Source organism: Zootoca vivipara, chromosome 1, assembly GCF_965207765.1.
Source record: "Zootoca vivipara chromosome 1, rZooViv2.hap1.1, whole genome shotgun sequence".
In the NCBI taxonomy this organism is placed as follows: domain Eukaryota; kingdom Metazoa; phylum Chordata; class Lepidosauria; order Squamata; family Lacertidae; genus Zootoca; species Zootoca vivipara.
This window is the reverse complement of record NC_142582.1, coordinates 35,104,748-35,128,952: the sequence shown is the minus strand read 5'-3', so window position 1 is coordinate 35,128,952 and position 24,205 is coordinate 35,104,748. Positions and strand designations below refer to the sequence as shown.

At 43.1% G+C, this 24,205-nt stretch overlaps 1 protein-coding gene across 3 annotated transcripts in view; it reads right to left on the bottom strand.

The window, feature by feature from the left end:
* Positions 1 to 24,205, bottom strand: part of ZEB2 (zinc finger E-box binding homeobox 2) — a 161,436-nt gene that overhangs the window by 66,101 nt on the left and 71,130 nt on the right. The window contains exons 1-2 of one of the 3 annotated variants that reach the window (XM_088661701.1): positions 12,427 to 12,494; positions 9,508 to 9,637 (exon numbers count right to left, since the gene is read on the bottom strand). The exons of 1 other annotated variant lie outside the window; for it this stretch is intronic. The gene's annotated coding sequence lies outside the window, so the exon portion shown is untranslated. Of the gene's footprint in view, positions 1 to 9,507; positions 9,638 to 12,426; positions 12,495 to 24,205 lie in introns of those variants that run through there. One more of the 3 variants, XM_035131084.3, reaches the window with a different exon arrangement.

The window sequence follows — 24,205 nt, the reverse complement described above, 5'->3', positions numbered from 1 at the left end:
TCCCGCTTTATTGGCCGGGGTATAGCTTCTAGGTCATATGGTGAACCAGAGCAGCGTACGGAAACGCCGTTTACCTTCCCGCCAGAGCGGTACCTTTTTATCTACTTGCACTTTGATGTGCTTTCGAACTGCTAGGTTGGCAAGAGCAGGGACCAAGCAACGGGAGTTGACCCTGTCGCGGGGATTCGAACCACCGACCTTCTGATCGGCAAGTTTAACCCACAGCGCCACCCGCATCTGCGTCAGTTTAAGTAGCTGAGGTTTATTTCTCAATAACAGGCTCACAGAAGTCCAAGCTTCCACAACTCATCATTCGCTGTTGGTGTCAGTTGACTCTACTGGCTTCTGACCCCTTCCAAGGCCAGATATACGCCACGTCCTCCCCCGCATCCTGCTGGCCTGCCTCTGCTCTAATCGCTTGCTCTGCCTCCTACTTCTTGGTGACTCAGGTGCAGCCAATTCCTCTTCCTCTGGAGATTCCTCTCTGCTGGGCATGTCCCTGACATATGCCTTTAGCATGGAGCCCCATCTCTCTGGCTTCGTGTCAAGTACACTTAAAGCTCACAAGCGAGATCTCTGGTGATAGGGCATTTGAGCATTTGGCACAAAACAGCCTGGCCCAACAACACACATGGGAAGTGATGTCCATTGCTAAGACTTCTCTGCTTAGAAACTTAATGAGTACCTTGCCTTATGACTCCGGGCACCACTACTCAGCACCAAGCTTCATGTCAGAAACTGGGTATGTGTGACAGGACGGAGTACCCTGCACGGGTCAGAAAGGCGAAGTGGAATACCTTCTGCAAAGTACATGTGTATTCTCCTCCCATCCCTGTTGTCAAAACCAGCACTCTGAATTGGGACCAGGAACTAATTGGCAGCCAGTGGAGTCGGGCCAGGATTGGTGTAATATGCAATGTTGCAGATCACTGTGTGTAATATCCCAAAGTCTTTGCTTTAAGGTCTTTAGGGCACCTTCATAGCCCAGGTAATAGAGTTGGGTTGGTGACAGGCCAATAGCAGTGGTTTTTCTAGCCATGGTTTTCTGCCAATTGCTGACATATTCCTCATTGGTCAGGTGTTTATATAATCCCACCCCAAGTCCAAATACTGCAATCTTAAGCCAGTGTTTTTGTGCAGCCCACCTTGCTTTTGTTGAAATTGGGCATTCACCCGTTTCTAGCAGGAGTATGGAATTCCAGACACAATTGGGCACCTGAAGCAAGGATTGAATAAATTGTGCTTGGAAGCCATCTAGCTTAGGCAGGTCCCCATTATGCCAGACATTTGCAGTGTACAGGATTTGGGGGGCGGTTTTTGCATTGAATACTTTTAAGGCTGCTGGTACATACTTGCTGCCCTTTGTATAGAAGAATCTAAGTATGGCTAGCTTTGTGATCTCCGCCTTTTGAATGGAAGTTTGTCTATGGACCGTAATAAAGATTGTTGTTGTAATATGCTCAAAACCATCATGCCCCGGCCCCCGATGAGTAACATGGCTGCCGAATTCTGCATTAGCTGAAGTTTCCAAACTGTCTTCAGAGGCAGCCCTATGTATAAGGTGTTGCGGTAATCTAACCTAGAGGATACCAGAGCATAGACAACAGTAGTTAGGCTATCCCTGTCCAGATAGGGGCAAAGCTGGGCCAGCGGCTGAAGCTGATGGAAGCCACTCTGTTCCACTGAGGCCACCTGAGCCTCGAGCGTCAGCAAAGCATCCAGAAGTACCCCCAACTATGTACCCATTCCTAGAAAGGGAGTATAACCCCATCAAGAGGAGGAAACCTCCCATCCATCTGGTCTAGGGAACTACCCACTAACAATGCCTCAAGACAACGGTCCAGCACACCCACTGCCTCACCTGCAGATGTGAAGGAGAAATTGCTCTGTGTCAGCATATTGCTGACAATGTACTCCAAAACTCCAGATAACCCCACTCGGCAGGTTCATGTAGTTGTTACACAACACAGGGGATCAAAATGAACCCTGAGGAACCCTACATTGACAGCTCCATGGGGCTGAAGAGCAATCCCCAAGCATCGCCCTCTGGAAACTACCATCCAAGTAGGACCAGAACCACTGCAAAGCAGTGCCATCCACCTCTTAACTCAGCCGTCTGGTCCAGGAGGATCTCAATAGCAGTTGAGGATGATTAACAGGGGCACATTTTCCCTGTCTCTATCCTGACAGGGTGATTCCATAGCTGCCAAGTTTTCCCTTTTCTCGCGAGGAAGCCTATTCAGCATAAGGGAAAATCCCTTAAAATAAGGGATAACTTGGCAGCTATGAGGGTGATGGTGATGAATTCCTTCTAGCAGCAGCACACCCCCAGTCCTGGCATAAATGGAGTTTGGAATTGCTCTTCCTAGGCTTATTCATACCATTTATCTTGCTAAGGAAAATAATATTAAAACATATGTAGATGCACTTACATTTCGACTTTCTGAAAGGCTAACATGCGTCAAATGGCTTTCCCCCCACAACTGCTTCTGATGTGGCAGTTGCATCAAGTTCTAGTTACCCATACTATGCAAGAAGGTGAACATATGCAGAGCGACAATACACACAGAACTTCCACGCTGACTTTTTCACACTACTGCGAATGCTTGAAAATTCCTGGCCAGAACAGTGCACAAAAGCTAATGCAACGCAGAGTTGGGCAAACACCATCCGGTTTGCTCGTGACCATCATAGCTGCCAAGTTTTCCCTTTTCTCGTGAGGAAGCCTATTCAGCATAAGGGAAAATCCCTTTAAAAAAGGGATAACTTGGCAGCTATGGTGACCATCCCCACTAGCAGTTAGAAGTAAGCACTAACAGTACATGTACCATGCAGGGGAAAGGTTTGTGAGAATTGGCCTTTGGTTTTTTTTTTTAGGATTAGATTCTTATCCACTGGATTATAGCAAGAAAATGTTTTTTCCCCAAAAAATAAAAACGATTGGAGAAGTGCAAAGCCATTTGCTTATGTTGTGTGTGTGTGTGTGTGTGTGTGTGTGTGTGTGTGTGTGTGCATTGTTGTGTTTGTTTTTAAAAAGTAGGCTAGGAGAAAATAGCAATTAAGTTCTAGTTTGAATATTAACTTCCAACAATGTGCAGGTTGTTCTTTTATTTGAAAGGTATGCGAAAGAAGGGTTTGGAAATGTTACGCACTTGGGGAATGCAGACGAGGAGATATATTTTTAACCTTAATACGATGTGCTGGGAGTGGACACATTCAATTCCATTCCCGCACTGAGTTCCATGAAGTCATGTGGCGGGGGAAGGGTACAACTGGGATATCTGCTCAGCGTCCAGTCCTGATGTCGTTACTCAGGCAAAACTCCCAGTATCAATCTGCCCTCTTTCTGGGGGCAGATTTAAACCTAATGATACTTAATAGCAATGACTGCTGCCTAATAGGGATAGAATTCCACTTAATGGGAATGCCTTTGGGGATTTAGTGGTGCTTAGGTGATTTATGTGTCAGCCTTACGCTGTTTCTGTGTGTGTGTCTGCTCCTCTAACAACAGCTTTTAGACCCCCATCCTGTACATCAATCTTGCCCCTTAGCTCTGCCACAAGAAACAAGGAAAATGGATTTGTTTTCTTTCCCTCTTTCCCCCACCCCCCTGCACCTTCTCTTCTCCAAATATGGTCATTTCTGGAGGGGAGGGGTGTAGCGTTGCTCCTTCCAAACTGCCCACATACATCAGGCTGCCATATGCCAAGGGTCTCACAGCTGGTCCTGTTGTTGTCATGTGGTGACTAGAATGCTTTAAGCAAGGCCCTATTTTAGAGCAGATATACAAGCCCCAGAGCAGCCCATTCAGTCAGGGAGCAGCCTCACCACAGCTGGGCAAATGCTTCAAATAACATCATCAAATCGCTCTGCCTTCTGACTGGAGAACACCAACAATGTGCGAACACCACAGCCCGTTTGGGCAGAGAGGGTAGAATCCTAGCTATAGGGTTTCTCTTGCTAACTTCTGTCACAAACAGGCAACAGAGAAGCAGTGAACTTATTTGCAGTGGTAGTTGAGTCATGTCGGGCAAGAGATACCATGTCCGTAACTCAGGGCTCGCACACAGAAACGCAACTGACAATATGTACCCATGATGCTTTCTGTGTAGCAGACATGTTTGACCTTTCTCTACCATGTGAGCGCCATAGCAGCTATGAAAAAGAGGAGCGCATGCTAGAAGTGCACCGGGGAACCATATAAAGCAATTGGCTGCAGTTCCCCAGAGTGTATCTGCTGCATCGTGTTTACTGACAGTGGTTGCCCCCTTCAAACAATACAACTGGGCAATGCAGAATAGACAGGCAAGGTTTTGCTACATGAATACCTTTGCTCTGAGAGTGTGCCTTCCCTTTAAAAGCTCTAAAAATCAATGAGGAAGACTTTACTGCTTTGACTTTCTCAGGTAGCATGGGGCAAAGCTAAGATTTTACTGGGTTTGCTTCACGTGGGCTGGCATCTCCTCAAGCCCTGTTAATGAAGGAGCCTAAACAATGTCAAACATACATTTATTGTAAAGAAATTTACCTTGAAGTACCGCCTATACCTTTCCTAGTAAATGGCAAACCAATAAACATGTATGGGTATTGTGTTAACAGGAGGAGGGAAACAAACTAAGCAGAACATCGCAAAGGTAATCAGCTCATTCTCTGTTTGCATATATTGCAGCCCTGGGCTACTACACAGTTGGCAGGTGAGTTTGAGAGCCATTGAGCACCGCGGAATTCTCCCAATGTATTGTAATTACAGGAAGAAACTTGTGTTGAATATCTTAATCACTAGGAAAATTCAGCATGTAACAACCTTGGTTCTTGCCTTGACAGCAGCAGGACTAGTGGCTCAAGTAAAAGACCCAAGATTCAGAAAAACAGGATCCTGTTCCCACCATGCGAACTGATGTACTCAAACAAATACTCTTAAGCTGGGTAATGTTATGGTAACCATTTGAGCACCATTTAATTCACGTGAAGTAGCTTTAATTTACATGAAGCAGCATCCATGGCAAGTCCATACAGAGATGAGGCTATCTGGGCATTGAAAACAAAGGGCGAAAAGAGTGTCACACTAAATTCCGTTCTCCTAATTGCAAGCATTTTAGACATGATGAAGTGATTGGCCCCACCGTGCTGTTAATGGTATTCGCTGTACATCTTTTTTACTTTTATGTACAAGTGTGTTAGCCTTTGTTACTGGGTTAATAACCTAGTCTGGACGGTTCTTGTGGATTTCTGATGCTTTGCACATCCACTACACATTTATTTCAATGTAAGTGTATTCCGCTCAACAATACACTTGGGTGGGATCCAGCTAACAAACCCTGTCAGTGGAAGCACCGTGTAATGGCTTCTGGTTGTGCAACAGGAACTTCTATCCTCTTCTCCACTAATGCTCCTCCCCCAAATTGGCTTAGCAGGGCTCAGGAAAACCACCAGAGCAGCACTCAGGAAAAGGGGAGGGAGGATCGTTCTGTCTGGCAAACGGATATGCTTGCACAAATAAAACGTGTGCAATAGTACACTGGATTCCACCCTGTGTCATTTAAGTAATCTGAACCTAGCTGCTGTAATTAAATGTATTTTTTGTTGTTTTTAAAGATGGATTTTGGCCATTTTTATTAAAAGTTACCTCATACAAGAGACCAGTTATCCCAGGTTCTCAGAGATCTGGCACAAAGTGGAAGCAACTTTGGGATAAAAGAGAAGCATAGGTGGGGGAAAATGTATAAAAAGAAAACATATGTAAAAGAAAACACATATTTGAATTTGTTTCTACGTATGAGATCATATTTCTGGCACATTGTAGAAGCCCTATGGAAGCTGTTTTTTCCAATACTGGAATTCTACAGTGACTAAATTGGTGTTAAATTTAAATCTGTTCAGGAAGTAATAGTCGATCTGCATTCCACATAAAGACTCTCACAGGCAAAATCATTTATACAAGGTAAAGTTGGCAAAAGGAAGTCCAGTGAAAGAAAGAAAAATACACACATTAAATTAACCCATACTGTACTTTTCAGATCAGAAACACTACTGCATAATGTAATTTCTTTGGGAAGTGATTGTTTAGTTAGACCACAAATAATACTACGAATACATTTGTGTAATGTTAAGTCACAAAACTGTTATTTCAAATGCATTATATAACACAATATAAATTAATGTGTTTTATGGAATAAATGTCACTATTATCCACTGCATAAAGTGTAAAGAGCTTTAACAAACCCATAACCGTGTTATTTAAGGGTACTTTATTATAGTTTCTATATTACATTTTGGCACTCTGTTGGCATATACACTAAAACCTTTATAACAAATGTTGGGGGCTAAAATCAGTCTCTATCTGGATGTTCGCAATTTTCTTTGGGCTAATTTACCATCCAGTCACCCTCGCTATCCTGCACCCCCTAGTTTAGCCCTTGACTCCACAAATACCACTCACTTACCCCCATTCCACCCCCTCCTAGCATCAGCCCTCAGTGACTGTGGAGTCTAGAGGAAGGAAGGAAGGAAGGAAGGAAGGAAGGAAGGAAGGAAGGAAGGAAGGAAGGAAGGAAGGGAAAGCAAGAGAACAGAGAGAAGAATTATGCCCTGCCACTGCTTGCCTGTAAGGAATAGTTCTGAGGCCCATGTATCATTTTAGTCTGAAAAGAGCTCTGGAAAACTTTGCCAAAGGTGTGAAACTGTCCCAAGCTTTCCCTTCTACTGTACTCAATCTTTAGCTGTGAGATCCAATAGCTCTTGAAGTTACAACCCTGTTTTTAGCCTCACTGCAGCTCCCTAAAAACCATCATTTTAGCCACCAAAAGTAGAGACTCATCCACACTTCTGTTTCTCCCATGATTTTGATGGACGGGTCTGAGAAGAAAACCCAATTGACAGTTGTTCCAATTCAGCAGTAAACAACAGGTTTTCCTAGGGAAAGCAGCGGGACAAAAGAAAAGCTGCTTGGGCCCTTGCATAGGAAGCATGGGATAGACAGAGGTGTAAACGACTCCTAACTCTCCAAATCAGAGAGCCCAGCTCTTTCTAAGTCCCCATATATGTGGTGTACAACCCACCGAGTAGCTCTGTTGGCTGTAGAGTCTGCACACAAGTGTTCCCAAAATCCCATCGGCAATTAGAGCTTTCTGCACAATGTGGTCAATAGAATAAGCTGAACCTCCAGCTAACAGGCCCGCAAACAAACAAACAGCAGAAGACAGCCCAAGATGTGAGGGCAGAAGTGTGCTTGCATCCCTAAAAGCAGGGTGTTTACAAGATAATCTGCCAAGTGAGCACACAGTACTGTCAGCAGGCCTATTGAGATCCTCTCTATGTAGCCTTATTATAATAACTTCAAATATGTCATTTGTGCCACTATGTCATCAAGTTAATTGTCCTGGGATGGGCCTATGGACACTGCCAATAAATCTGAGGCACTCAGCTATTGTGGCGCGCTGACGAGCGTGGCAGAAAAGCCTGCTAATAGTGTTTCCCTCTACTGCCCCTCTGCTCTTGGTCCCTGTAAAGCAGTCGGTCATGTGGATCTTTTCTTAACTGTTCTAGTTCCACCTTCCTCTGCCTCTATAGAGCTCATAGTGCTATGCTAGCCTTTCAAGAACCCATAAGATAGCTTTTGGCTATGAGATAATGACGATACCCCTCCATTGCTTCAAAGTAACTTTTGTTGTTACTTCTTTGTTACTTCATATGGCCTGGTTTTCTTTAACAAGAAATAGGAAATATAGTAGGGCACAGAATGACCTCAATAACAAATCTAAACCCCTCCTTCCAACACTACCATTTCCTCCTCAAGCACTGAGACTGCACAACTTTGCCTGCCTATCTGACAAGTCACCATGCCCATCACATCCACATTTATCTATGTCTCCGTGATCGAATTGCCTGTTGCTAGGATTCCCCCAATGAATGGGCCCTTTCTAATGGGCAATTTCCCCTTCTCAGACCAACACCCCCCTTTCCCAAGATGCTCCTTCATGGCAGCAGGGGAGCCGCCCCGTGATAGCAATATATACAGTGGTACCTCTGGTTACGAACTTAATTCCTTCCGGAGGTCCGTTCTTAACCTGAAACCGTTCTTAACCTGAGGTACCACTTTAGCTAATGGGGCCTCCCGCCGCCGCCGTGCCCCTACTGCCTGATTTCTGTTCTCATCCTGAGGTACTACTTCCAGGTTAGTGGAGTTTGTAACCCGAAGTGTTTGTAACCTGAGGTGTTTGTAACCTGAGGTACCACTGTAATACTGAGGAAAATGTGGAGTGTAGGTTTTATGGCCATGTTGCCATGATGCCCAGGGCAGGTTTTCCACCCTAGTTACACTACTGACTGTAGGTGCTTTTGTTTGGGAAAAGGCCATGCAGTGGTACCTCAGGTTATGAACTTAATTCCTTCTGGAGGTCCGTTCTTAACCTGAAACCGTTCTTAACCTGAGGTACCAGTTTAGCTAATGGGGCCTCCCGCTGCTGCTGCAACGCCGGCGCACGATTTCTATTCTCATCCTGAGGTAAAGTTCTTAACCCGAGGTACTACTTCCGGGTTAGCAGAGTCTGTAACCCAAAGTGTTTGTAACCCGAGGTACCACTGTACCTATCCTAACCCTGAAGGCCTCATCTTTGCTTCTCTCCATTTCTTCAGGGGAAACAATCCCTGATGAGAAGCTCTTTTCAACAGGCACACACCCACGACTTCTGTCTACCAGGCAAATAGTCACATTCTGTACAATACTCTTTTTTGCAAGGATAAAGCCTGCTTGTGAAGCCCATAGCTGCACATCATACATTTTTCACGATATTTCTGGGTCTTATTGAATGCATTCACATCAGTGCTTGCTTGTGCTTTTTTGTAAAGAAGGTTTACACTTCAGTAACAATTGAAAGACTATGGCCCATTAAGATACACACTATATTTTCCTTTTCAGATGGTCTATGGCGATGGGGCCAATGCGATCCAATCTTCATTATGTCTGGAATTTTAAGGTCGTGCTACAAGCTGCTTGTACTCCCAAGATAACTTGTGATCTGAAAGGTAGAACTGTGGGCACTTCCATGAAATCTCATGGCTCTTTGTTCAGTGTTCTTTGCCTTGCAGTCAGCAATCATGATTGAGAATAGTAGCATACACTGACGGGTATTACAACTGTTGAAATGTGCATCCCACTCTCACACACTCTCTTCCTTCCTCTGTGCAGACAAATGTCTTCGGCCATGGGCGTAGCCAAGGGGGAAACAGGGAGGGGCAGCTGCCCCCAAATCAATAAAAATCAATAAAAACACATAGCAAACTGAGGTTCTGTAACCCTACCCCCACCCCCACCCTCCCCAAAATCCTGGCTACATCCGTGTCTTCAGCTCTCTCTCTCGCTCTCTCTCTCTCTCTCTTTATTGCAGACATGTAAGATGCAGAAAGAAAATGAAGGTGTTTGTACCTCAGTTTTGATCATCATGGCATTGGCCAAATCAACTCCAATCTAGTCAGACGCAAATACTTGTGTAAATAACTACCACTCACTGTGAAATGGAATTGGAATTCCTCTGTACTGCTTTCCAACCTATTGCCAGCATAGTTTTAGGACAGGCGTCAGCAACCTTTTTCAGCCGTGGGCCGGTCCACCGTCCCTCAGACCATGTGGTGGGCCGGACTATATTTTGAAAAAAAATATTAAAATGAACGAATTCCTATGCCCCACAAATAACCCAGAGATGCATTTTAAATAAAAGCACACATTCTACTCAGGTAAAAACACGCTGCAGGCTGGATTGAGAAGGCGATTGGGCCACATCCAGCCCCCGGGCCTTAGGTTGCCTACCCCTGTTTTAGGAGGACTTTAAGATCTGCTCTTTGAATTGATACTAAAAAGAAAGCTCCGCCAAAGCCATAAATAGGAACCCCTCGTTCTCTTTTGATGCATCAAAAGCCTATTGTTCCAGTTACTTTCAAGAACAGCCCCCCTTTTCCCCCAGCCCAAATGGGGCTCCTGGGCTCTAGATTAGGGATGGGGAACCTATGGCCCTCTAGATCTTGTGGGTCTGCAGGTCCCATCAGACTAGCCAGCATGGCCAAATCTCAGCAGTGGTAGGAGTTGTAGTCCCGCAAAATCTGGAGGGCTGCAGATTATTTAGATTATGTAGAGAAATCGATGGAAGATTAATGGGAGGCATAATGGTGTAGTACACCAGAAGCCAAAGGCAGATAGTTCCTTGAATTCATTTCAGACCTACAAGTTGCCCGTTTGCATAGAGTCATATTCATTCAAATAAATAACTACACACCACCTTTTGGGAAACTTGCTTGGTGACAGTTCTAACACCTTATTTATTTTGGAAAACCTAATGCATAAAACAGAAGGAGACCAAGGGTATGATTCTGAACTCAGTGGCTTCTGTTTGCTTTAAGAAGACAAACTTGACTTGCAATTAAGAAACAAAACAACACAACACAAAACAAAACAGAAGCGCCCTAAAATGTTGCTTCTCACATAACTACTACTACTACTACTACTTATTATTATTATTATTATTATTGGAACAAGAATATTTCTGCAGGTTATTTCCATAACTCTACATTTCAGTTGAAAAACGTAACTGGGAAAGACACAGGTTCAAGAAACCTGCTTCTTAACTCTCAGTGTAGTTGCACATTTTGAGGAATAGCAGCTGAGGGACAAAACCACTCTCTGTGCAGCATGTTTTTTTTAACCTTGTGTATGATGCAATTGGATTATCTGGATATTTTGTCACAAACGTGGCTAAAACAAAGCACGGGTTTTATTGGCAGTTGCCTGAGCACAATTTCTTGCCATGTCAAGTTGATTAAAAATGAGCTGGTCAATTGTATAAATCAGGGGTCAAAAATGAGCTGGTCAATTGTATAAATCAGGGGTTCCCAAGCTTTGGCTCATGGACCACTTTGTGGTTCACAACTTTCATCAGGTAAGTCTGTGGATTTGTGGCTGAAGAGAGGAGATGGCACACCCGTCACATTAAATATTCAAAATGATTTTCAAATTGTATTTTAATTGCCTCTTTTATTTCTTATATTGTACTGTACTTTTTTTGTATAACATAAAATACAATACATAATAAATAAAAGAAGCAATAAAAAGACGTTCAAAAATCATACAGCCCCTTGCACGGCGCATTATAATTGCTACAAACAAGCAGAAAAAGCATTAAGTGGTCTGCCAAGATACTTAGCAATTTTCAAGTGGTCTGTGGGAGGGGGAAGTTGAGTGGGGTGGGTGGGGTGCTCACTGGCATAAATCAAGGTTGAAGAAAAGCAGTAAGCCAGCTATGTGCACAGTAGATGAATGAACAGGCCCTTAGTATGGTGTGCTGGTTTTGGAGAGTAGAATAGGCACCCCCAGTTTCATGCAATGTCATGAAAGCTAACCTAAAGATATGCCAGCCGTGGGTGTACATAGTTGTAAAAAGGCAGAGAAAGGCCAAAATTTAAAAGCAACCTATGCAGCAGGATTTAAAAACTGGAACCTACACGGTGTAGCCTACTACAGAAGTCTTTTCTGACATTACAGATCTGTGCCTTTTAGGAAATAGAGGCATTTTTGCACTAATCACTATTTAGAGTGGGGAGAACGTAGCAAAAACAGATACAGTACACCAACGAAGTGATACAGCCTGAGTGATACTATGGCGATTTTGCAAAGTTAACAAAGCCTCACTCCTATTAAAACCCGAACAGTTGATAAACTCTCTGGGTTTTAGAACATTTCAGCCACACAACATTATTCAACTACTCATCACTGTGAGAACAGGCAATCAGGAAAGCTAATTTCTTAATTAGCTCTGCTCCGGCGGTAATGATTGTAGATCGTGTCAACTAAAATCTGTTTGGATTTCTGTAAATTGGAGTCCGACAAGCCTGCAGTTCCGTCGCCAACCTGATAACTCTCACCCCCCTGTCTTTTGTTTTTCCTCCCAGCCTTTTTCCTGTCGCCATCTCGGTATTTAATCTGACACCGCCAGGCAGCGAGGAGAGTTTACTCTTCCCCTTCAAGAGAAAGGGAAAGCAGGAGGAGTAAGGGGGGGGGGGAGCCAAACATTTACGTGGGGACAAGAGGGCTGACTACACAGGAAACCTGGACCAAACCTAAACGCCTGACGCAAGCCTTTAATATTTTCTACATTCCTCAAGGCATTTGCCTTCTGTAGTAGGACATATTCCTTTCAAGTATACCCTGATAAGGGAATTGGTTAAAAAAAAAAAACCCAAACAGGAAATGTATAGCCTTGTAAGTCTATCACTTTATTTACTTTGTACGTTATAGATTTAAACTAATTCACATCCTTCCTGTTAACATCTGGCATGCTAATTCCCTTGCCTTCGGAACTAACTCAAAAGCTGATAGTAAAACAAAACAAAATTAATCACCCAAACGAAGAAGTTTTAATGATGCCGGGTTGGTCTTACCTGTATACTGATCAGAGAAATGTGATGTGCTCCATGTACTGAATTGCACTAGGGAGCTCTAGCCCTCTGAACTAGTAAGCCAGGATATATAGATATATATAAGGCAGAAAGAATTTCTCTTTGATTTGGCCAAGCCCTGGGTTGGACTAGGCCACGATTAGACCTGAGTCAGGTCAAATGCATCATATCAGATTTCCTGTCCTCCTCACCCCATCTTCTATTTCAGTGCTTTGCTTCATGTAAAAATGTAGGCTACAACTCCTCCAGGGTCCCTATAATGCAAAACGGTGGTATGTTTGTGTTCCGAAATAATGGTGCAGAGCGAGCAGTCATTTCTGAGATGCTTTAATTCGAGACTGTGTTTATTCTTGTTTATAATAAACCATAACCAACCCAGCAAGACCAAATCCACTGGGAAGTTCTATACTGTACAAGCCTCGGCGAAAGGAATGGGAGCTGCGCAATGTCACATTTCCACAGCCATTTCAACAGGACTCGCTTAGGAGAATTTGCCAAGAGGTTGCATCCAACTTGAACAACTGTTACGTCTTTCTGGACGCACTTAGGTGACAACCCAGCTGAGGTGCTTAACCAGAGGTTAGCAGGAGGACTACGCTTCTGCTTCACAGCTGGCACTCACGATAGGCACATTGTGAGCCTACATTACTCAATAAATGGCAGGATCAGTTGAGAAAGCGAGGAGCACCCACCGCCAGCAGCCAGTTCGAGCAGGAATTTTAAGGGCATATGACCAAAATGGGGAGGGAAGGTTAGGAGAGGGAAGAGGGGCTATCCAAAATACAACAAAAAGGGTTATGAGCCATAATCATGACGACAACACTGGTACTTAGGCAAACAAAAGTCTGATTGAAACCAAGCCCCAGGCTCAAACTAGGCACCAAGGACTACTGTGCCAAAAGTCAAACAGGAAAAGAAATCTCATGGAATTCACTTATTAAGATCGTTCTTGTTTCATGAGCTGCACAATGAATTAGGAATTCAGCTAGATCAAGAAACTTTCCCCCTCCTATGGCGCCTTTCATGCTCTAGAATTCCCCATGCCCTCTACCAAGAAATAAACTTGTGAGCTTGCCAGTACAGTGGCTCAAGGATGAGACATATAATCATGATAAGGAACAGTAAAACAGTTAAGCTTTGCCAAAGTTTGCAGTAACTGGAGGTTGCTCAAATGTATACACAATTCCTAACTGGAAAGAGCTCCCGTTTGGAATTATATCACAATCCACGCATATGCCATAATGATAACAGGGAAGCTGTGATTGGCTGTGATTTCCAAACATGTATATAGCAAAAAAGTATGCACGAGCACCAATCACACATGACAGGGGCACATGATGGTTTCATGTGAATACTTACACAGAAGTAGCTTCAGAGTTGGAATTTTGGAATGCTTTACAACTTCAGTCTTGTTCTAGGACCCTTGTACCTATGGGACCGCCTCTCCTGGTATGCCTCGCAGAGGACCTTAAGGTCCATAAATAGCAACACTCTAGAGGTCCCGGGCCCTAAGGAAGTCAGATTAGCCTCAACTAGGGCCAGGGCCTTCTCAACACTGGCCCCGACCTGGTGGAACGCTCTGTCTCATGAGACCAGGGCCCTGCGGGATCTGATTTCTTTCCGCAGGGCCTGTAAGACAGAGTTGTTCCGCCTGGCTCTTGGCTTGGAAACAGCCTGACTCCCCTCCTCCTCTTTCCCTTTCCTTCTGTGATGGAACCCCTATTTGGGGACTTCCCTGGCTTTTTCCTAGCCCACGTAGGACCAGTCTGGATAGCTGGCCTTGGTGAAGATTTGACATTTTCTCCCCGCAAACACTTTTTGATCTGGGGTTCCACTGAAATGAGGCTGCATTTTAATTTGTATTTTAATCCTGTTTTTAAGTTGTATTTTAATCAATTGTTTTTATACCTGATGTTAGCCGCCCTGAGCCCAGTCTTGGCCAGGGAGGGCGGGGTATTAATAATAATAATAATAATAATAATAATAATAATAATAATAATATCCTATATCCAGTATGTTGGTGGACCTAACAGATCTTTTCAGACCCTGTGCTCACCTTTAGTCCAAATGTATATCTGGAAACTTACTAACTGGTTTTAAATTATACACATTTAAGGTGGCAAGGCTGCCATTGTGACCCACCTTATATTAGGCTGCAACTCAGCAGTGCATTCCTTTAAAGACAAATATATGACTTCCTTTTCTTATCTCTCAGAATATGTGTTGGTCACATGGAACCATGCCTGTATATCCCTCCATAAATAGCACTCCTGTTCATCTGAATCCCGAATTATTTTTGATAGCCCCTGAGCCACTTGGGAAAACATGGTTGTCCTCTGGGCATGTGCTAGAATTGATACCATGATATCATAACTGGGCTTTCCACCATCGTCCTGTGAAGGGTGAAAGAACTGAGCCCAGCAAGAGTGACCCGAGACCAAGATTTGGAATGGGGGAAATCAGCCCCCCAAACAGTCAGTACACACTGGTCCTACCACCATCACTAGCAAAAGTGTCAAGCCACGGTTAAATCTTTAATGTGAGGTGAAGTGATGCAGAAAACCTCCCAGTGGACTCTCTGCACTAGGGTGAGTTGCATTCTTAATGAGTCTAATCAGATTAACATTACAATTCAGTCCCTTGTGTGGAAACAATGCAAAACCAAATTTAGTAACCCAGTTTATACCACCTCACTCTGAGTAGTTTTGTTTATGGCTTGCATGCTGCATTGAAAGCTCTGGCTTTCTCCCACAGTGCCTTGCTAAAGGAACTCCCCTGTAACATTGCTGAATGTAGATGTTAACATCCATCAAGTTCCTCCCCGAATCCATCCATCCATCCATCCATCCATCCATCCATCCATCCATCCACCCACCCACCCACCTATCCATCCAATCAGTCACAAGTTGAGATAAACTGGTAAATCTGCCTCTGGTTAACACTCGCCCCACATACTAAAAGAAAAAAGACAGTTGTTGTTCACTGTTCCCAACAGGAAAGATTTGATTTGGGCTACATATGACTGGGGGAGGTGGGAGGTGTTTGAGAGCCGATTTCATTTACTGTAAAAAAAAAAACACGAAACGAAACAGCTCTCAAATGCTGCAAAGTTACCTGACTCAGCTGCTTGTAGAAATCAAATTCAGTCAGAGATAACAGCTAATCATTTGTCACAGTAAGAAGCAATTCCCTGAAATCGGAAGGGAAAACCTGCCGCTTCAATCCTCAGGTCTGTCAGATTGCTAGAAATTACATTCTGCTCTGACTAACCTCTGCACTTGGATTGCTAACAACAAGCAGTCTGGGTCTATCAAAAGAGAATATCATACAACCAGGAAGAGCTTTTGATTTGTTCTATTCCAATAACCTGAGAAAAGTTTATGGACATGCTTTGCTGCCTAGACCTCAATTTTCACCAACCTGCATACGGTTTTGAATTTACGGCTTCACATACGTGGAGAGTAGCAACATGGCTGAAATTTACAGGCTGATTATCTGTGGCTTCGTAGTAAGAAAATTAGAGCTGGTTTTATAACTACATGACAGATATTTGCTCTTTAAGGAAGGGCATGCAGTTTGGAAATGTCAATTAACACACACATACACACACATAATCAAAATGAACTTTTTATATGGTGGGAAGCTTTCAAAATGCAATTTATGTTCTTTCACAGAATTCCCTGGGAATAAATTAAATGTATATCCTTCTCTATTTGCACACTATTTGTGCAGCAGTCATGTTATAAGTTTAATAAAAAAAAAGATTTATCACCCCTGTTTTAAGATTTATCATTCACATGGCAGTAGAGAGACCGGGAACAACTGAGCAATGCATTTTCTATACTTAACTCTGTTATCTATGGTACAAGGTTGCTTATAGTTCTGGGTGTGGGAGGAAGTAGAAATAAGCTCCCCCCCAATATGAGCCTGTCTTGGAATGGGGTGAGGTGGGGAGGGAGCTCCATTTCTTATCATTAGACAAGTTAATTTTAAAAAAGGGGGAGGAGAAAAGCACAGCGGCTGTTATAATTTAGTGTGTGCATCTCTGAAGGTTTGCCTTACCCAGGAGGCTAACACTATTAGCAAAACAAGTTTAGGCAAATCTATTCATTCTAGTTTTATTAGCAGGTAATGAAAAGGTGTAAGTTAAAGTGTGAAATGACTCTGTGTATTTTGAAAACAATATTTCAGCAAACAGTTTTATTCACCCAGGTCTCTTTATATTATGGTTACATGCAGTACATTTCTTTCTAATAATGCAAAACGGTAGTTTTCAGTTGGCAATACAGGCTAAGCAAGGGAATTAGATTCACGATTATGGGAAACTGCCTGTCAGCATTGTGCTTTATTTCTCCTTTGCTGCCATGGAGGCATTCACAAGACCCCGGACTGAGCTTGTTTTGAAGTTGGTGCAGACGTTTTGGATTGGTCTGAGTGGCATGTGTGGAAGTGGGGAAGCCAGTTCTCCATGAGCACAAATCTCCACTATTCCTAGGCCAAACTTTGTGATGAAAATCTGTGCAACTCATTTAAGAAGACTGGCAATTGTGGTGAATTGAGCCATACAGCAAACCTTACCATGCACAAGTTCTATCCAGGCAGACAAAAGCAAATATTCCTGGTGGGGTGCACACTTGATAGACTATCATGCTGCCAGGTGAACTGGCCTTGAGTTAAGCGTCAGCCCCATAGGTTGTTGATGGTTTGTCTTTCAGACTCAATATTATCTTACCAAATATTTTGCCTGATGATGCATTTGTCTTCTGTAACTTGATAAACATTACAGGACCCAACATGTTTAAGTTTGCAGCACAAAAATTGAAGTGACTGATCATGAATAAATGCCCATGTCAGCCTCTCTCTCTCTCTTTTTAAAAAAGAAGAAGCTAATAACTAACACTCCTTCCAGGACTCCTATTTTTCTCTCTCCAGTTCAGAAAAAAATGGGCTACTTTCTTTGGCATACACAAGAGGTATAGCACATAAAAACAAGTGTGGGGGGACAGGTTGAATAAAAGTATTGAGAACTCTAAAAATCTTGCAAATATATTTGTCTATTATCATATGCCAATCCCGACAATAATTGCTTGTTGCCTTCAGGGAGGTCCTGAGCCTGTAAGCAATACTTAAATGGTAAGGATGTAGATGAACAAGGGTTCACCTTGAAGAGTAGAGGAGCTCTGAAAGAAAAGTATGGAGATCCCCATGTCACAGGTACTACCTAAGCATTTCTATTTCCTCAAGGTTTTCCTGTTCACAGAGAGACAGGACCAAGGCCTAGCTCAAATATAGCCCATCTGCATAGCTTGATTCAAAACAGGAAGGGGCAGATTAATGGCATAGCATAGACTATGATTCTGATATCCCTTCCTTAAAAAAAAATGCAGAAACTTCACAAGTGGCCAGTTATGGGTGGGTTTCCTTTGCTGTGCTATTGTATTGTGAGCGGAACAGTGTTTGTAAAAGGTACGTTGACATTGCAATGTAGTCGAAGCAAAATTCCAAGTATGTTTGGTACTTGGCCAATAAATTATTCTATTCTATTCTATAACAATGCACCTCTTGACAGAAGATGCTGTCCTCCTCTGATCCAGCATAATATATGTAGTCCCAGGTATGCTGAGTGATGCGGTTGAAGCCAATGACGCCTAAGGGGCTTCCTGTGTGTCCCCACTTGGAAGCCACCATAAGTCTCTATAGGCCTCCACTCTCTCTCTTCCTTGGGAGTTAGCTGGCCTGTCATCTGTCAGTTTTCTGTTTTGTTCTATGGAGCAATTGTTTGGTGTGGTGGTCCAGCTCCACTGCTGGGAACTAGCCTTAAGTCTGGAGGGATTGCTGTGTTGTTCACAGTATGGCGCAACTGAATCATGCCAAGGTCCTGCATCATAGTAGTAAAAGGGGGAAGGATGTTAGGTTCTTCTTAATTGATGGAGTCAGCTTTATTTCATGGCAATAGAACTACTTGGTTATGCATTCTTGCCAGGTACCATAGTGTCACTGATCCGGTGGTCTGATGGCATCAGTTGGTTACCTTTGTTCCATTTTATTATTTCCTTCTTGACTGAGGTAGGCATGGCCTGGTCTACATGTGCAGAAGAATGAGGTGGCAGAATGGACTGTTCCACATCAAGCTGCTGGTGACAGACACTGTTTTGTTGTTGTTTCCCCCATGATGCTGGTGTTTGGTTTTTTAAAAATCCTTGCAGGTATGAAGCTGGAATGTAGGGTGTGGGGAACGTGGTACTTTCCTACGTGCAAGGGAGCATTTAAGACTCTTGAGCAGGAATCCCCAAACTGCGGCCCTCCAGATGTTTTGGCCTACAATTCCCATGATTCCCTAGCTAACAGGACCAGTGGTCGGGGAAGATGGGAATTGTAGTCCAAAACATCTGGAGGGCCGAAGCTTGGGGATGCCTGCTCTTGAGCCTCAACTTTGTGTTGCAAAGATCCTTTTGAAACCACATTCTACTTCATATATAGAGCAGACCTTACTTGCTTTGCCACAGTTGAAGAACTGCCAAGATATACCAGTGATTACTAAATGCAATAGTCAGCACATACATCTTCTTGCCAAGAGTTTCACTGCTGAAAGCTGTGCAGGGTTCAACAGCATTCTGTCCTGCTCTGCAATGCCCTCTAAATCTAGAATTAATTGACTTGGCAGAGATTACGTGTATCCCTTCAAAGGTATGACACACCAAAAAGTGGTACAGCCACAGCACATTTCTCCTTGTTTCTAGGGTTGCCAGACTCAATAGAGGACAGGACTTCTGTGCCTTTAATTGCGCTGCTCTCTTTTGAGTCTGGAAACCTTAAAGAGAAACCACCAGACCCTTTGTTTAATTTCCAAGCAAAGGGTCTGCTGATTTCTCTTTAAGGTTTCCAGACTCAAAAGAGAGCAGGGCAATTAAAGGCACAGAAGTCCTGTCCTCTATTGAGTCTGGCAACCCTACTTGTTTCTCCACTACTGCATGGGCGTAGCTAAGGAGGGGCAGGGGGGCAGCTGCCCTCCCAAATCAATAAAAATCAATAAAAATATATAGCAAACTGAGGAGGTCGTCCCCAACAAAAATCGTGACTATGCCCAAGCCTAATTCACTATGGCATAGCTGTCAAGTTCTCACTTTCTTTTAAGGGAAATTCCTTTATGCTGAATAGGCTTCCTTGGGAGAAAAGGGAAAACTTGACAGCTATGCTATGGTGAAGAAAAGGAGGAGTGCAAAAGAGAAGCAGGAAATGAACTAGTGAAAGAACCAACAGGAGGCACAGCTGATGTAAGTTATCTTGTTGCTTTGAAGCTGTTAAAGGGACAGGCATGATCTCAGAGTTTATATAAGATGTTGCAGCAGATGGACCCTTTGTTTGAGCTAGTAAAACTGTTCTCATGTTCTAAATATTATGCTGTTGAGGTAAATAGTATGTTCAGTACATGTTCAAATGATACAAAATCATAAGGAATTGGTGACAATTTGGAAGATAGGATTAAAACTCAAACCCATCATGATAAATTAACAAACACAGTTGGAAAGCAATAAAATGTTCTACATGTGCTATTGGGTCATTCCTGAAAGTACAGCTTGAAAATAAGCATGAATGGAGACTCTGATGATAAGCCATTGACTGATGCACTTTTATGAAAGTGACAAGCAATTCATATTTAAGTCAATGTGCTGTTGCAGTCTTATAATTTACAATCATTCAGGAATTCATATGGATCTATCTTCCTTCCTTCCTTCCTGTTTTTTTTAAAAAACTCCAGTTTCATTTGAAGTCACCATGTGATTGGTCCCTGCATAGCTAGGTTGCCTTAAAAGTGGTGCTAAAGATGTTTGCAAGTTTTTGGCACAGAGAACAAAAGATAAAGGGTCCCTGCCATACCCCTATTCCTAAGTCATTTGGTGAACTCTCATGAGCTTTGCTGGATGCACTGTTAGGAGTCTAATCTGTGGTCTAATTGTTTTTCAAATGTCAATTTTTTGGAGTCCAAACTGTAAAACTTAAGGCCATGCATGCTTATTGCAAATGCAGCCATTTGCACAGATCAACCTCTCTCAGTGGCTTATGTTAGGAACAAATGTAACCAGCTTCCTTAATTATACTTGTCCCATTCGTTCTGCATTCACAATTAGGAATGGGATCAGACCTCTCCATTTCCACTTTGCCCTTCAAAATTCTTTAACATGTTTTCAAAACCTCGTTTTCCCTATATGCTCACTAATACTTTGCACATTACTAAGTATGATTTGTATTTTATGTTGCAAAGGCCATGATGGACACGGCAGAACTGTTTCACATATTACCTGGTAGCAAAATCGAATGTGCCACTGAACCAGTTTAGATTATCACATCTAAATTCAATAAGATGAAGTATTAATTTGCTTTTTGCTGTTGCATGCAGAGCTTTTCCTTCTCTCTTCACACAACCTTCAACTAAACTAGGAAGCCTCTAATTAACCATGGTTTTCCATTTCACCCAAACTGGTATCATATGGTTACTAATTTTGGAACAAGCTAATGTATTAAACCAGCTTCAAACCATAGTTTAATATCTTGGCTCATTCTGAAGCTGCTAACTGCAGTTTTCCTGACTGGGATGAAACAGGAAATGATAGTTAATTGAAAACCTCCTGGACTGATTTCTCATGCTGAAAAGGGGATGCATGAATGATTGTCCAATCATGGCATATATATTTAACTGCAAGCTAGTTCATTGACAAATATTTCTGATATCTGTCCAATATCCAAGTTTAGTGCTTACATGAAAGATCTGAGTGTGGCCTGGAAACAACTGTTTCTCCATAATAATTTAGAAGTAAGCAAATAATTTCCCCTGAACCTATTACATCAACCTAGAGCGCACATGCAGAAATGCAGTTCTGCTATAGTAGGTGGCAAAGACTTGCTGTATAGCAGACAACAGGCCGCATCCAGCTCAAGTATCAAATACTATCTATCCAAAGACTCTGCATTATAAGGAAACATTTCTGTCGCTTTCATAGGTCTCTTGATGGAACAATGTGTATGCCTGTGTTTGAATCACAGTCCTTTACTAAAATAATACTTAAGCATAGCCTAACTTACAAAAAGCAAGATTCCCCCCCCCCAAAATGAGCATTGGACCAATTGTGAGGCTGGCTAACTAACAAACCTTACTGAAGAGGGAACGGTACTATTCAGTGAGAGTGAGAGTATGACTCTCTGGCCCAGCGTTAATAAAAAATGTCAGCTGGAAGTAGGTTTTTAAAAATTGCTCCTTCTGTATTTTTACAGTTGAGCTATAAATTCCTCATAAACAGAGATAATAATGAAAGTGCTGACACAACCTTTGCTATGGCATTGGGAACATTCACTATAGTATGTTACCTGTTCTTTGTAGAGGAAAAAATTGTATAGTCCCCCACCCCCACTCCATCTGCCATGAAATATTAGTGCTTACATATTCTCATTTAGTTTTGTTTAAATACAGGACAGTCTGGATAAATCTACAGATTTCTCTAGTTATCTTGCAAAACGGTATAGATAAAACTCACAATATTACTTCAGAGAAGGAAGACAAACCCCATCAATTATTCTGAAATGTAAGTAGCTAGCCATAGGAAGATCACTAGAAAAAGTCTGTATTTTCCTCAGGTTTAACTAAATAATGTATGCATACTTTTGTTTTGGCATGATGAAGCAATTTTAGCCTTTAAAACACACAACTACTCAGGAGGGAAAAGGTCTGGTTCCTGCAACTTAAATAATTCAAACATCCAGGTGGAAATGCTTTTAGCAATTTCCTTTTTGGAGACAAAGGAAGAAGAGTTCAAAATTCTGAGACACTGAGGAGGAGGCAACGACAACAACAACAACAAGTAATAAAAAAGCAAACTGTGGATACTTCCCAGTAGAAGACAAAATTCGCAAGAATTAAAGCTGACCACACAGACAGTCAATAGAAAACTGTGACAATAAAAAAAATGCTTTGAGAAAAATTATTGGCCTGGTGTTATAACAAACTTGTTTTCCTAAAAACACAGTAAAAATAGCACTCTACTCTTTCGCCCGGGTCCTAGCTGGTTTGTATATGCTATGGGGTTAGGCAGATGTTAGGGGTCACTGAAGAAGCTGTGTGAAAATGTGAGCTGCCAGCAGTCGCCTTCTGAGTTTACAGAAACATATATGTCATATAAGGCATAACTTAGGGCTTGAAAACAAATGAGAAGTGAAAGGAGCTACCCAAGTTTGGAAGGTTGTTTTAGAATACAGGACATCAGCTGTAGTCAAGACAAAACTCTTTCAGTAGCACGGGGGAATTTTGCAGGCTTAGAATGTAGGTAAAAATGGTCCTCTGAGTCAGTGTCCTATTGGCCTTATGTCAGGTTTCGATACATGCCGTAGGGAGAATTTGCCTTCTCACTTGCAGATCTGTAATGACATGCTTGTAAAAGAGCGTGGGACTGCAGCTGAAGCCCCTGCAGTGGCCTTAGAGCAAAGCTTACAGCCCTGAAATTCTTTTTTGTGTGTGTGAAAATAAAACACATACAAATAAATTCCCTGAGAACTTTGGAAAGTGTAAGGAGGAGGAAGGGGACGAGAGAAGAAAATCAGAGGGAAGCAAAAGGACAGGCTAGCAAAGTGGAGTCAACAAAATGTAAACCGAATTGCCTATTGAGAAGAAACAACCCAAGATATCTGTAACCTAAACATCAAATTCAATAATCTCCCCTGTTACCAATAACCAACTAACCAACTTCCGAAATTTGGATATTTAGCTGAGGAGGAATACGGAACATAGGACTTAGAATAAGCACTAGGCTGTACTCACACGGTGTACAAAAGTTGAAATGTATCTGAAAAGTTTTTAGTCTGATTCCTGGGAGGCCTTGGAGAAAACAGTGACTATTCGCCTCCTTCCTTCCTTCCCCTCACCCATGCTTGACCTTCTGCCAGCATCTCTTCACAGGTTCAGCAGGGGAGCTAGAGGGGGAATCCTACAGCCACTCCTGTCTGTGGGGGGAATCCCTTTCAGAAGCAACACTGAGAAATAGGCCTTGGAAATCCTCTCTGGTTCCCCCATTCCTCAACCCACACATGCTACTTCAAGGAAGTGGCTTTTCTGCTGGCAGTTGCAAGATGACTGCCTACCTGGCTGTCAGCACACTTGTTAATCCATTCTTTAGAAGTGTGTGATGCTCCAATTGCCTAAAAAGAGGAAGACTGTGTACTCTGGCCTTTGTAGGCTGTATGGTGCTTGTTGGAACCAAATCTCAGTGCCTGGAGCCAGCGGCGTAGCTAGCCGTCCGGGTGCCCGGTGTGGCGTGTGCCTCCTGCAGCTGGGGCAGAGCGAGCCGCCCATGGAGGCGGGGCGAGCCAAGGCAGGGCGCACTGCATGGAGCCTCTCTGCAGTCTCCCCCTCAACTGTAGGGCGGCTGAGGTGGTGGGCAGACGCAAGCCCCATGCTGCCTTTTCAGGCAGCGCCTGGAGCCTGCAGGTGCCCAAGCCACTACCTCACTCCTAGGAGAGACGCATGGGTCGGGCATGCTGTAGGCCCTGCAGTAAGTGCAGGACTCCACGGTGTGGCACCCAGGGCCAGCTGCATTTTGTTGACTGAATGAAGAAGTTTCATGAGCCCTTTAAAAAAATTAAAGTCATATTTTTGTCATTTTGTCCCCCCCCCCCATGTGATGACATCTGGGTCGGACCACACCCACCGCACCCCCTTCCTATGCCACTGCCTGGAGCCAGGTCAATTACCTTACTGATATTGTGCCACTGGTAT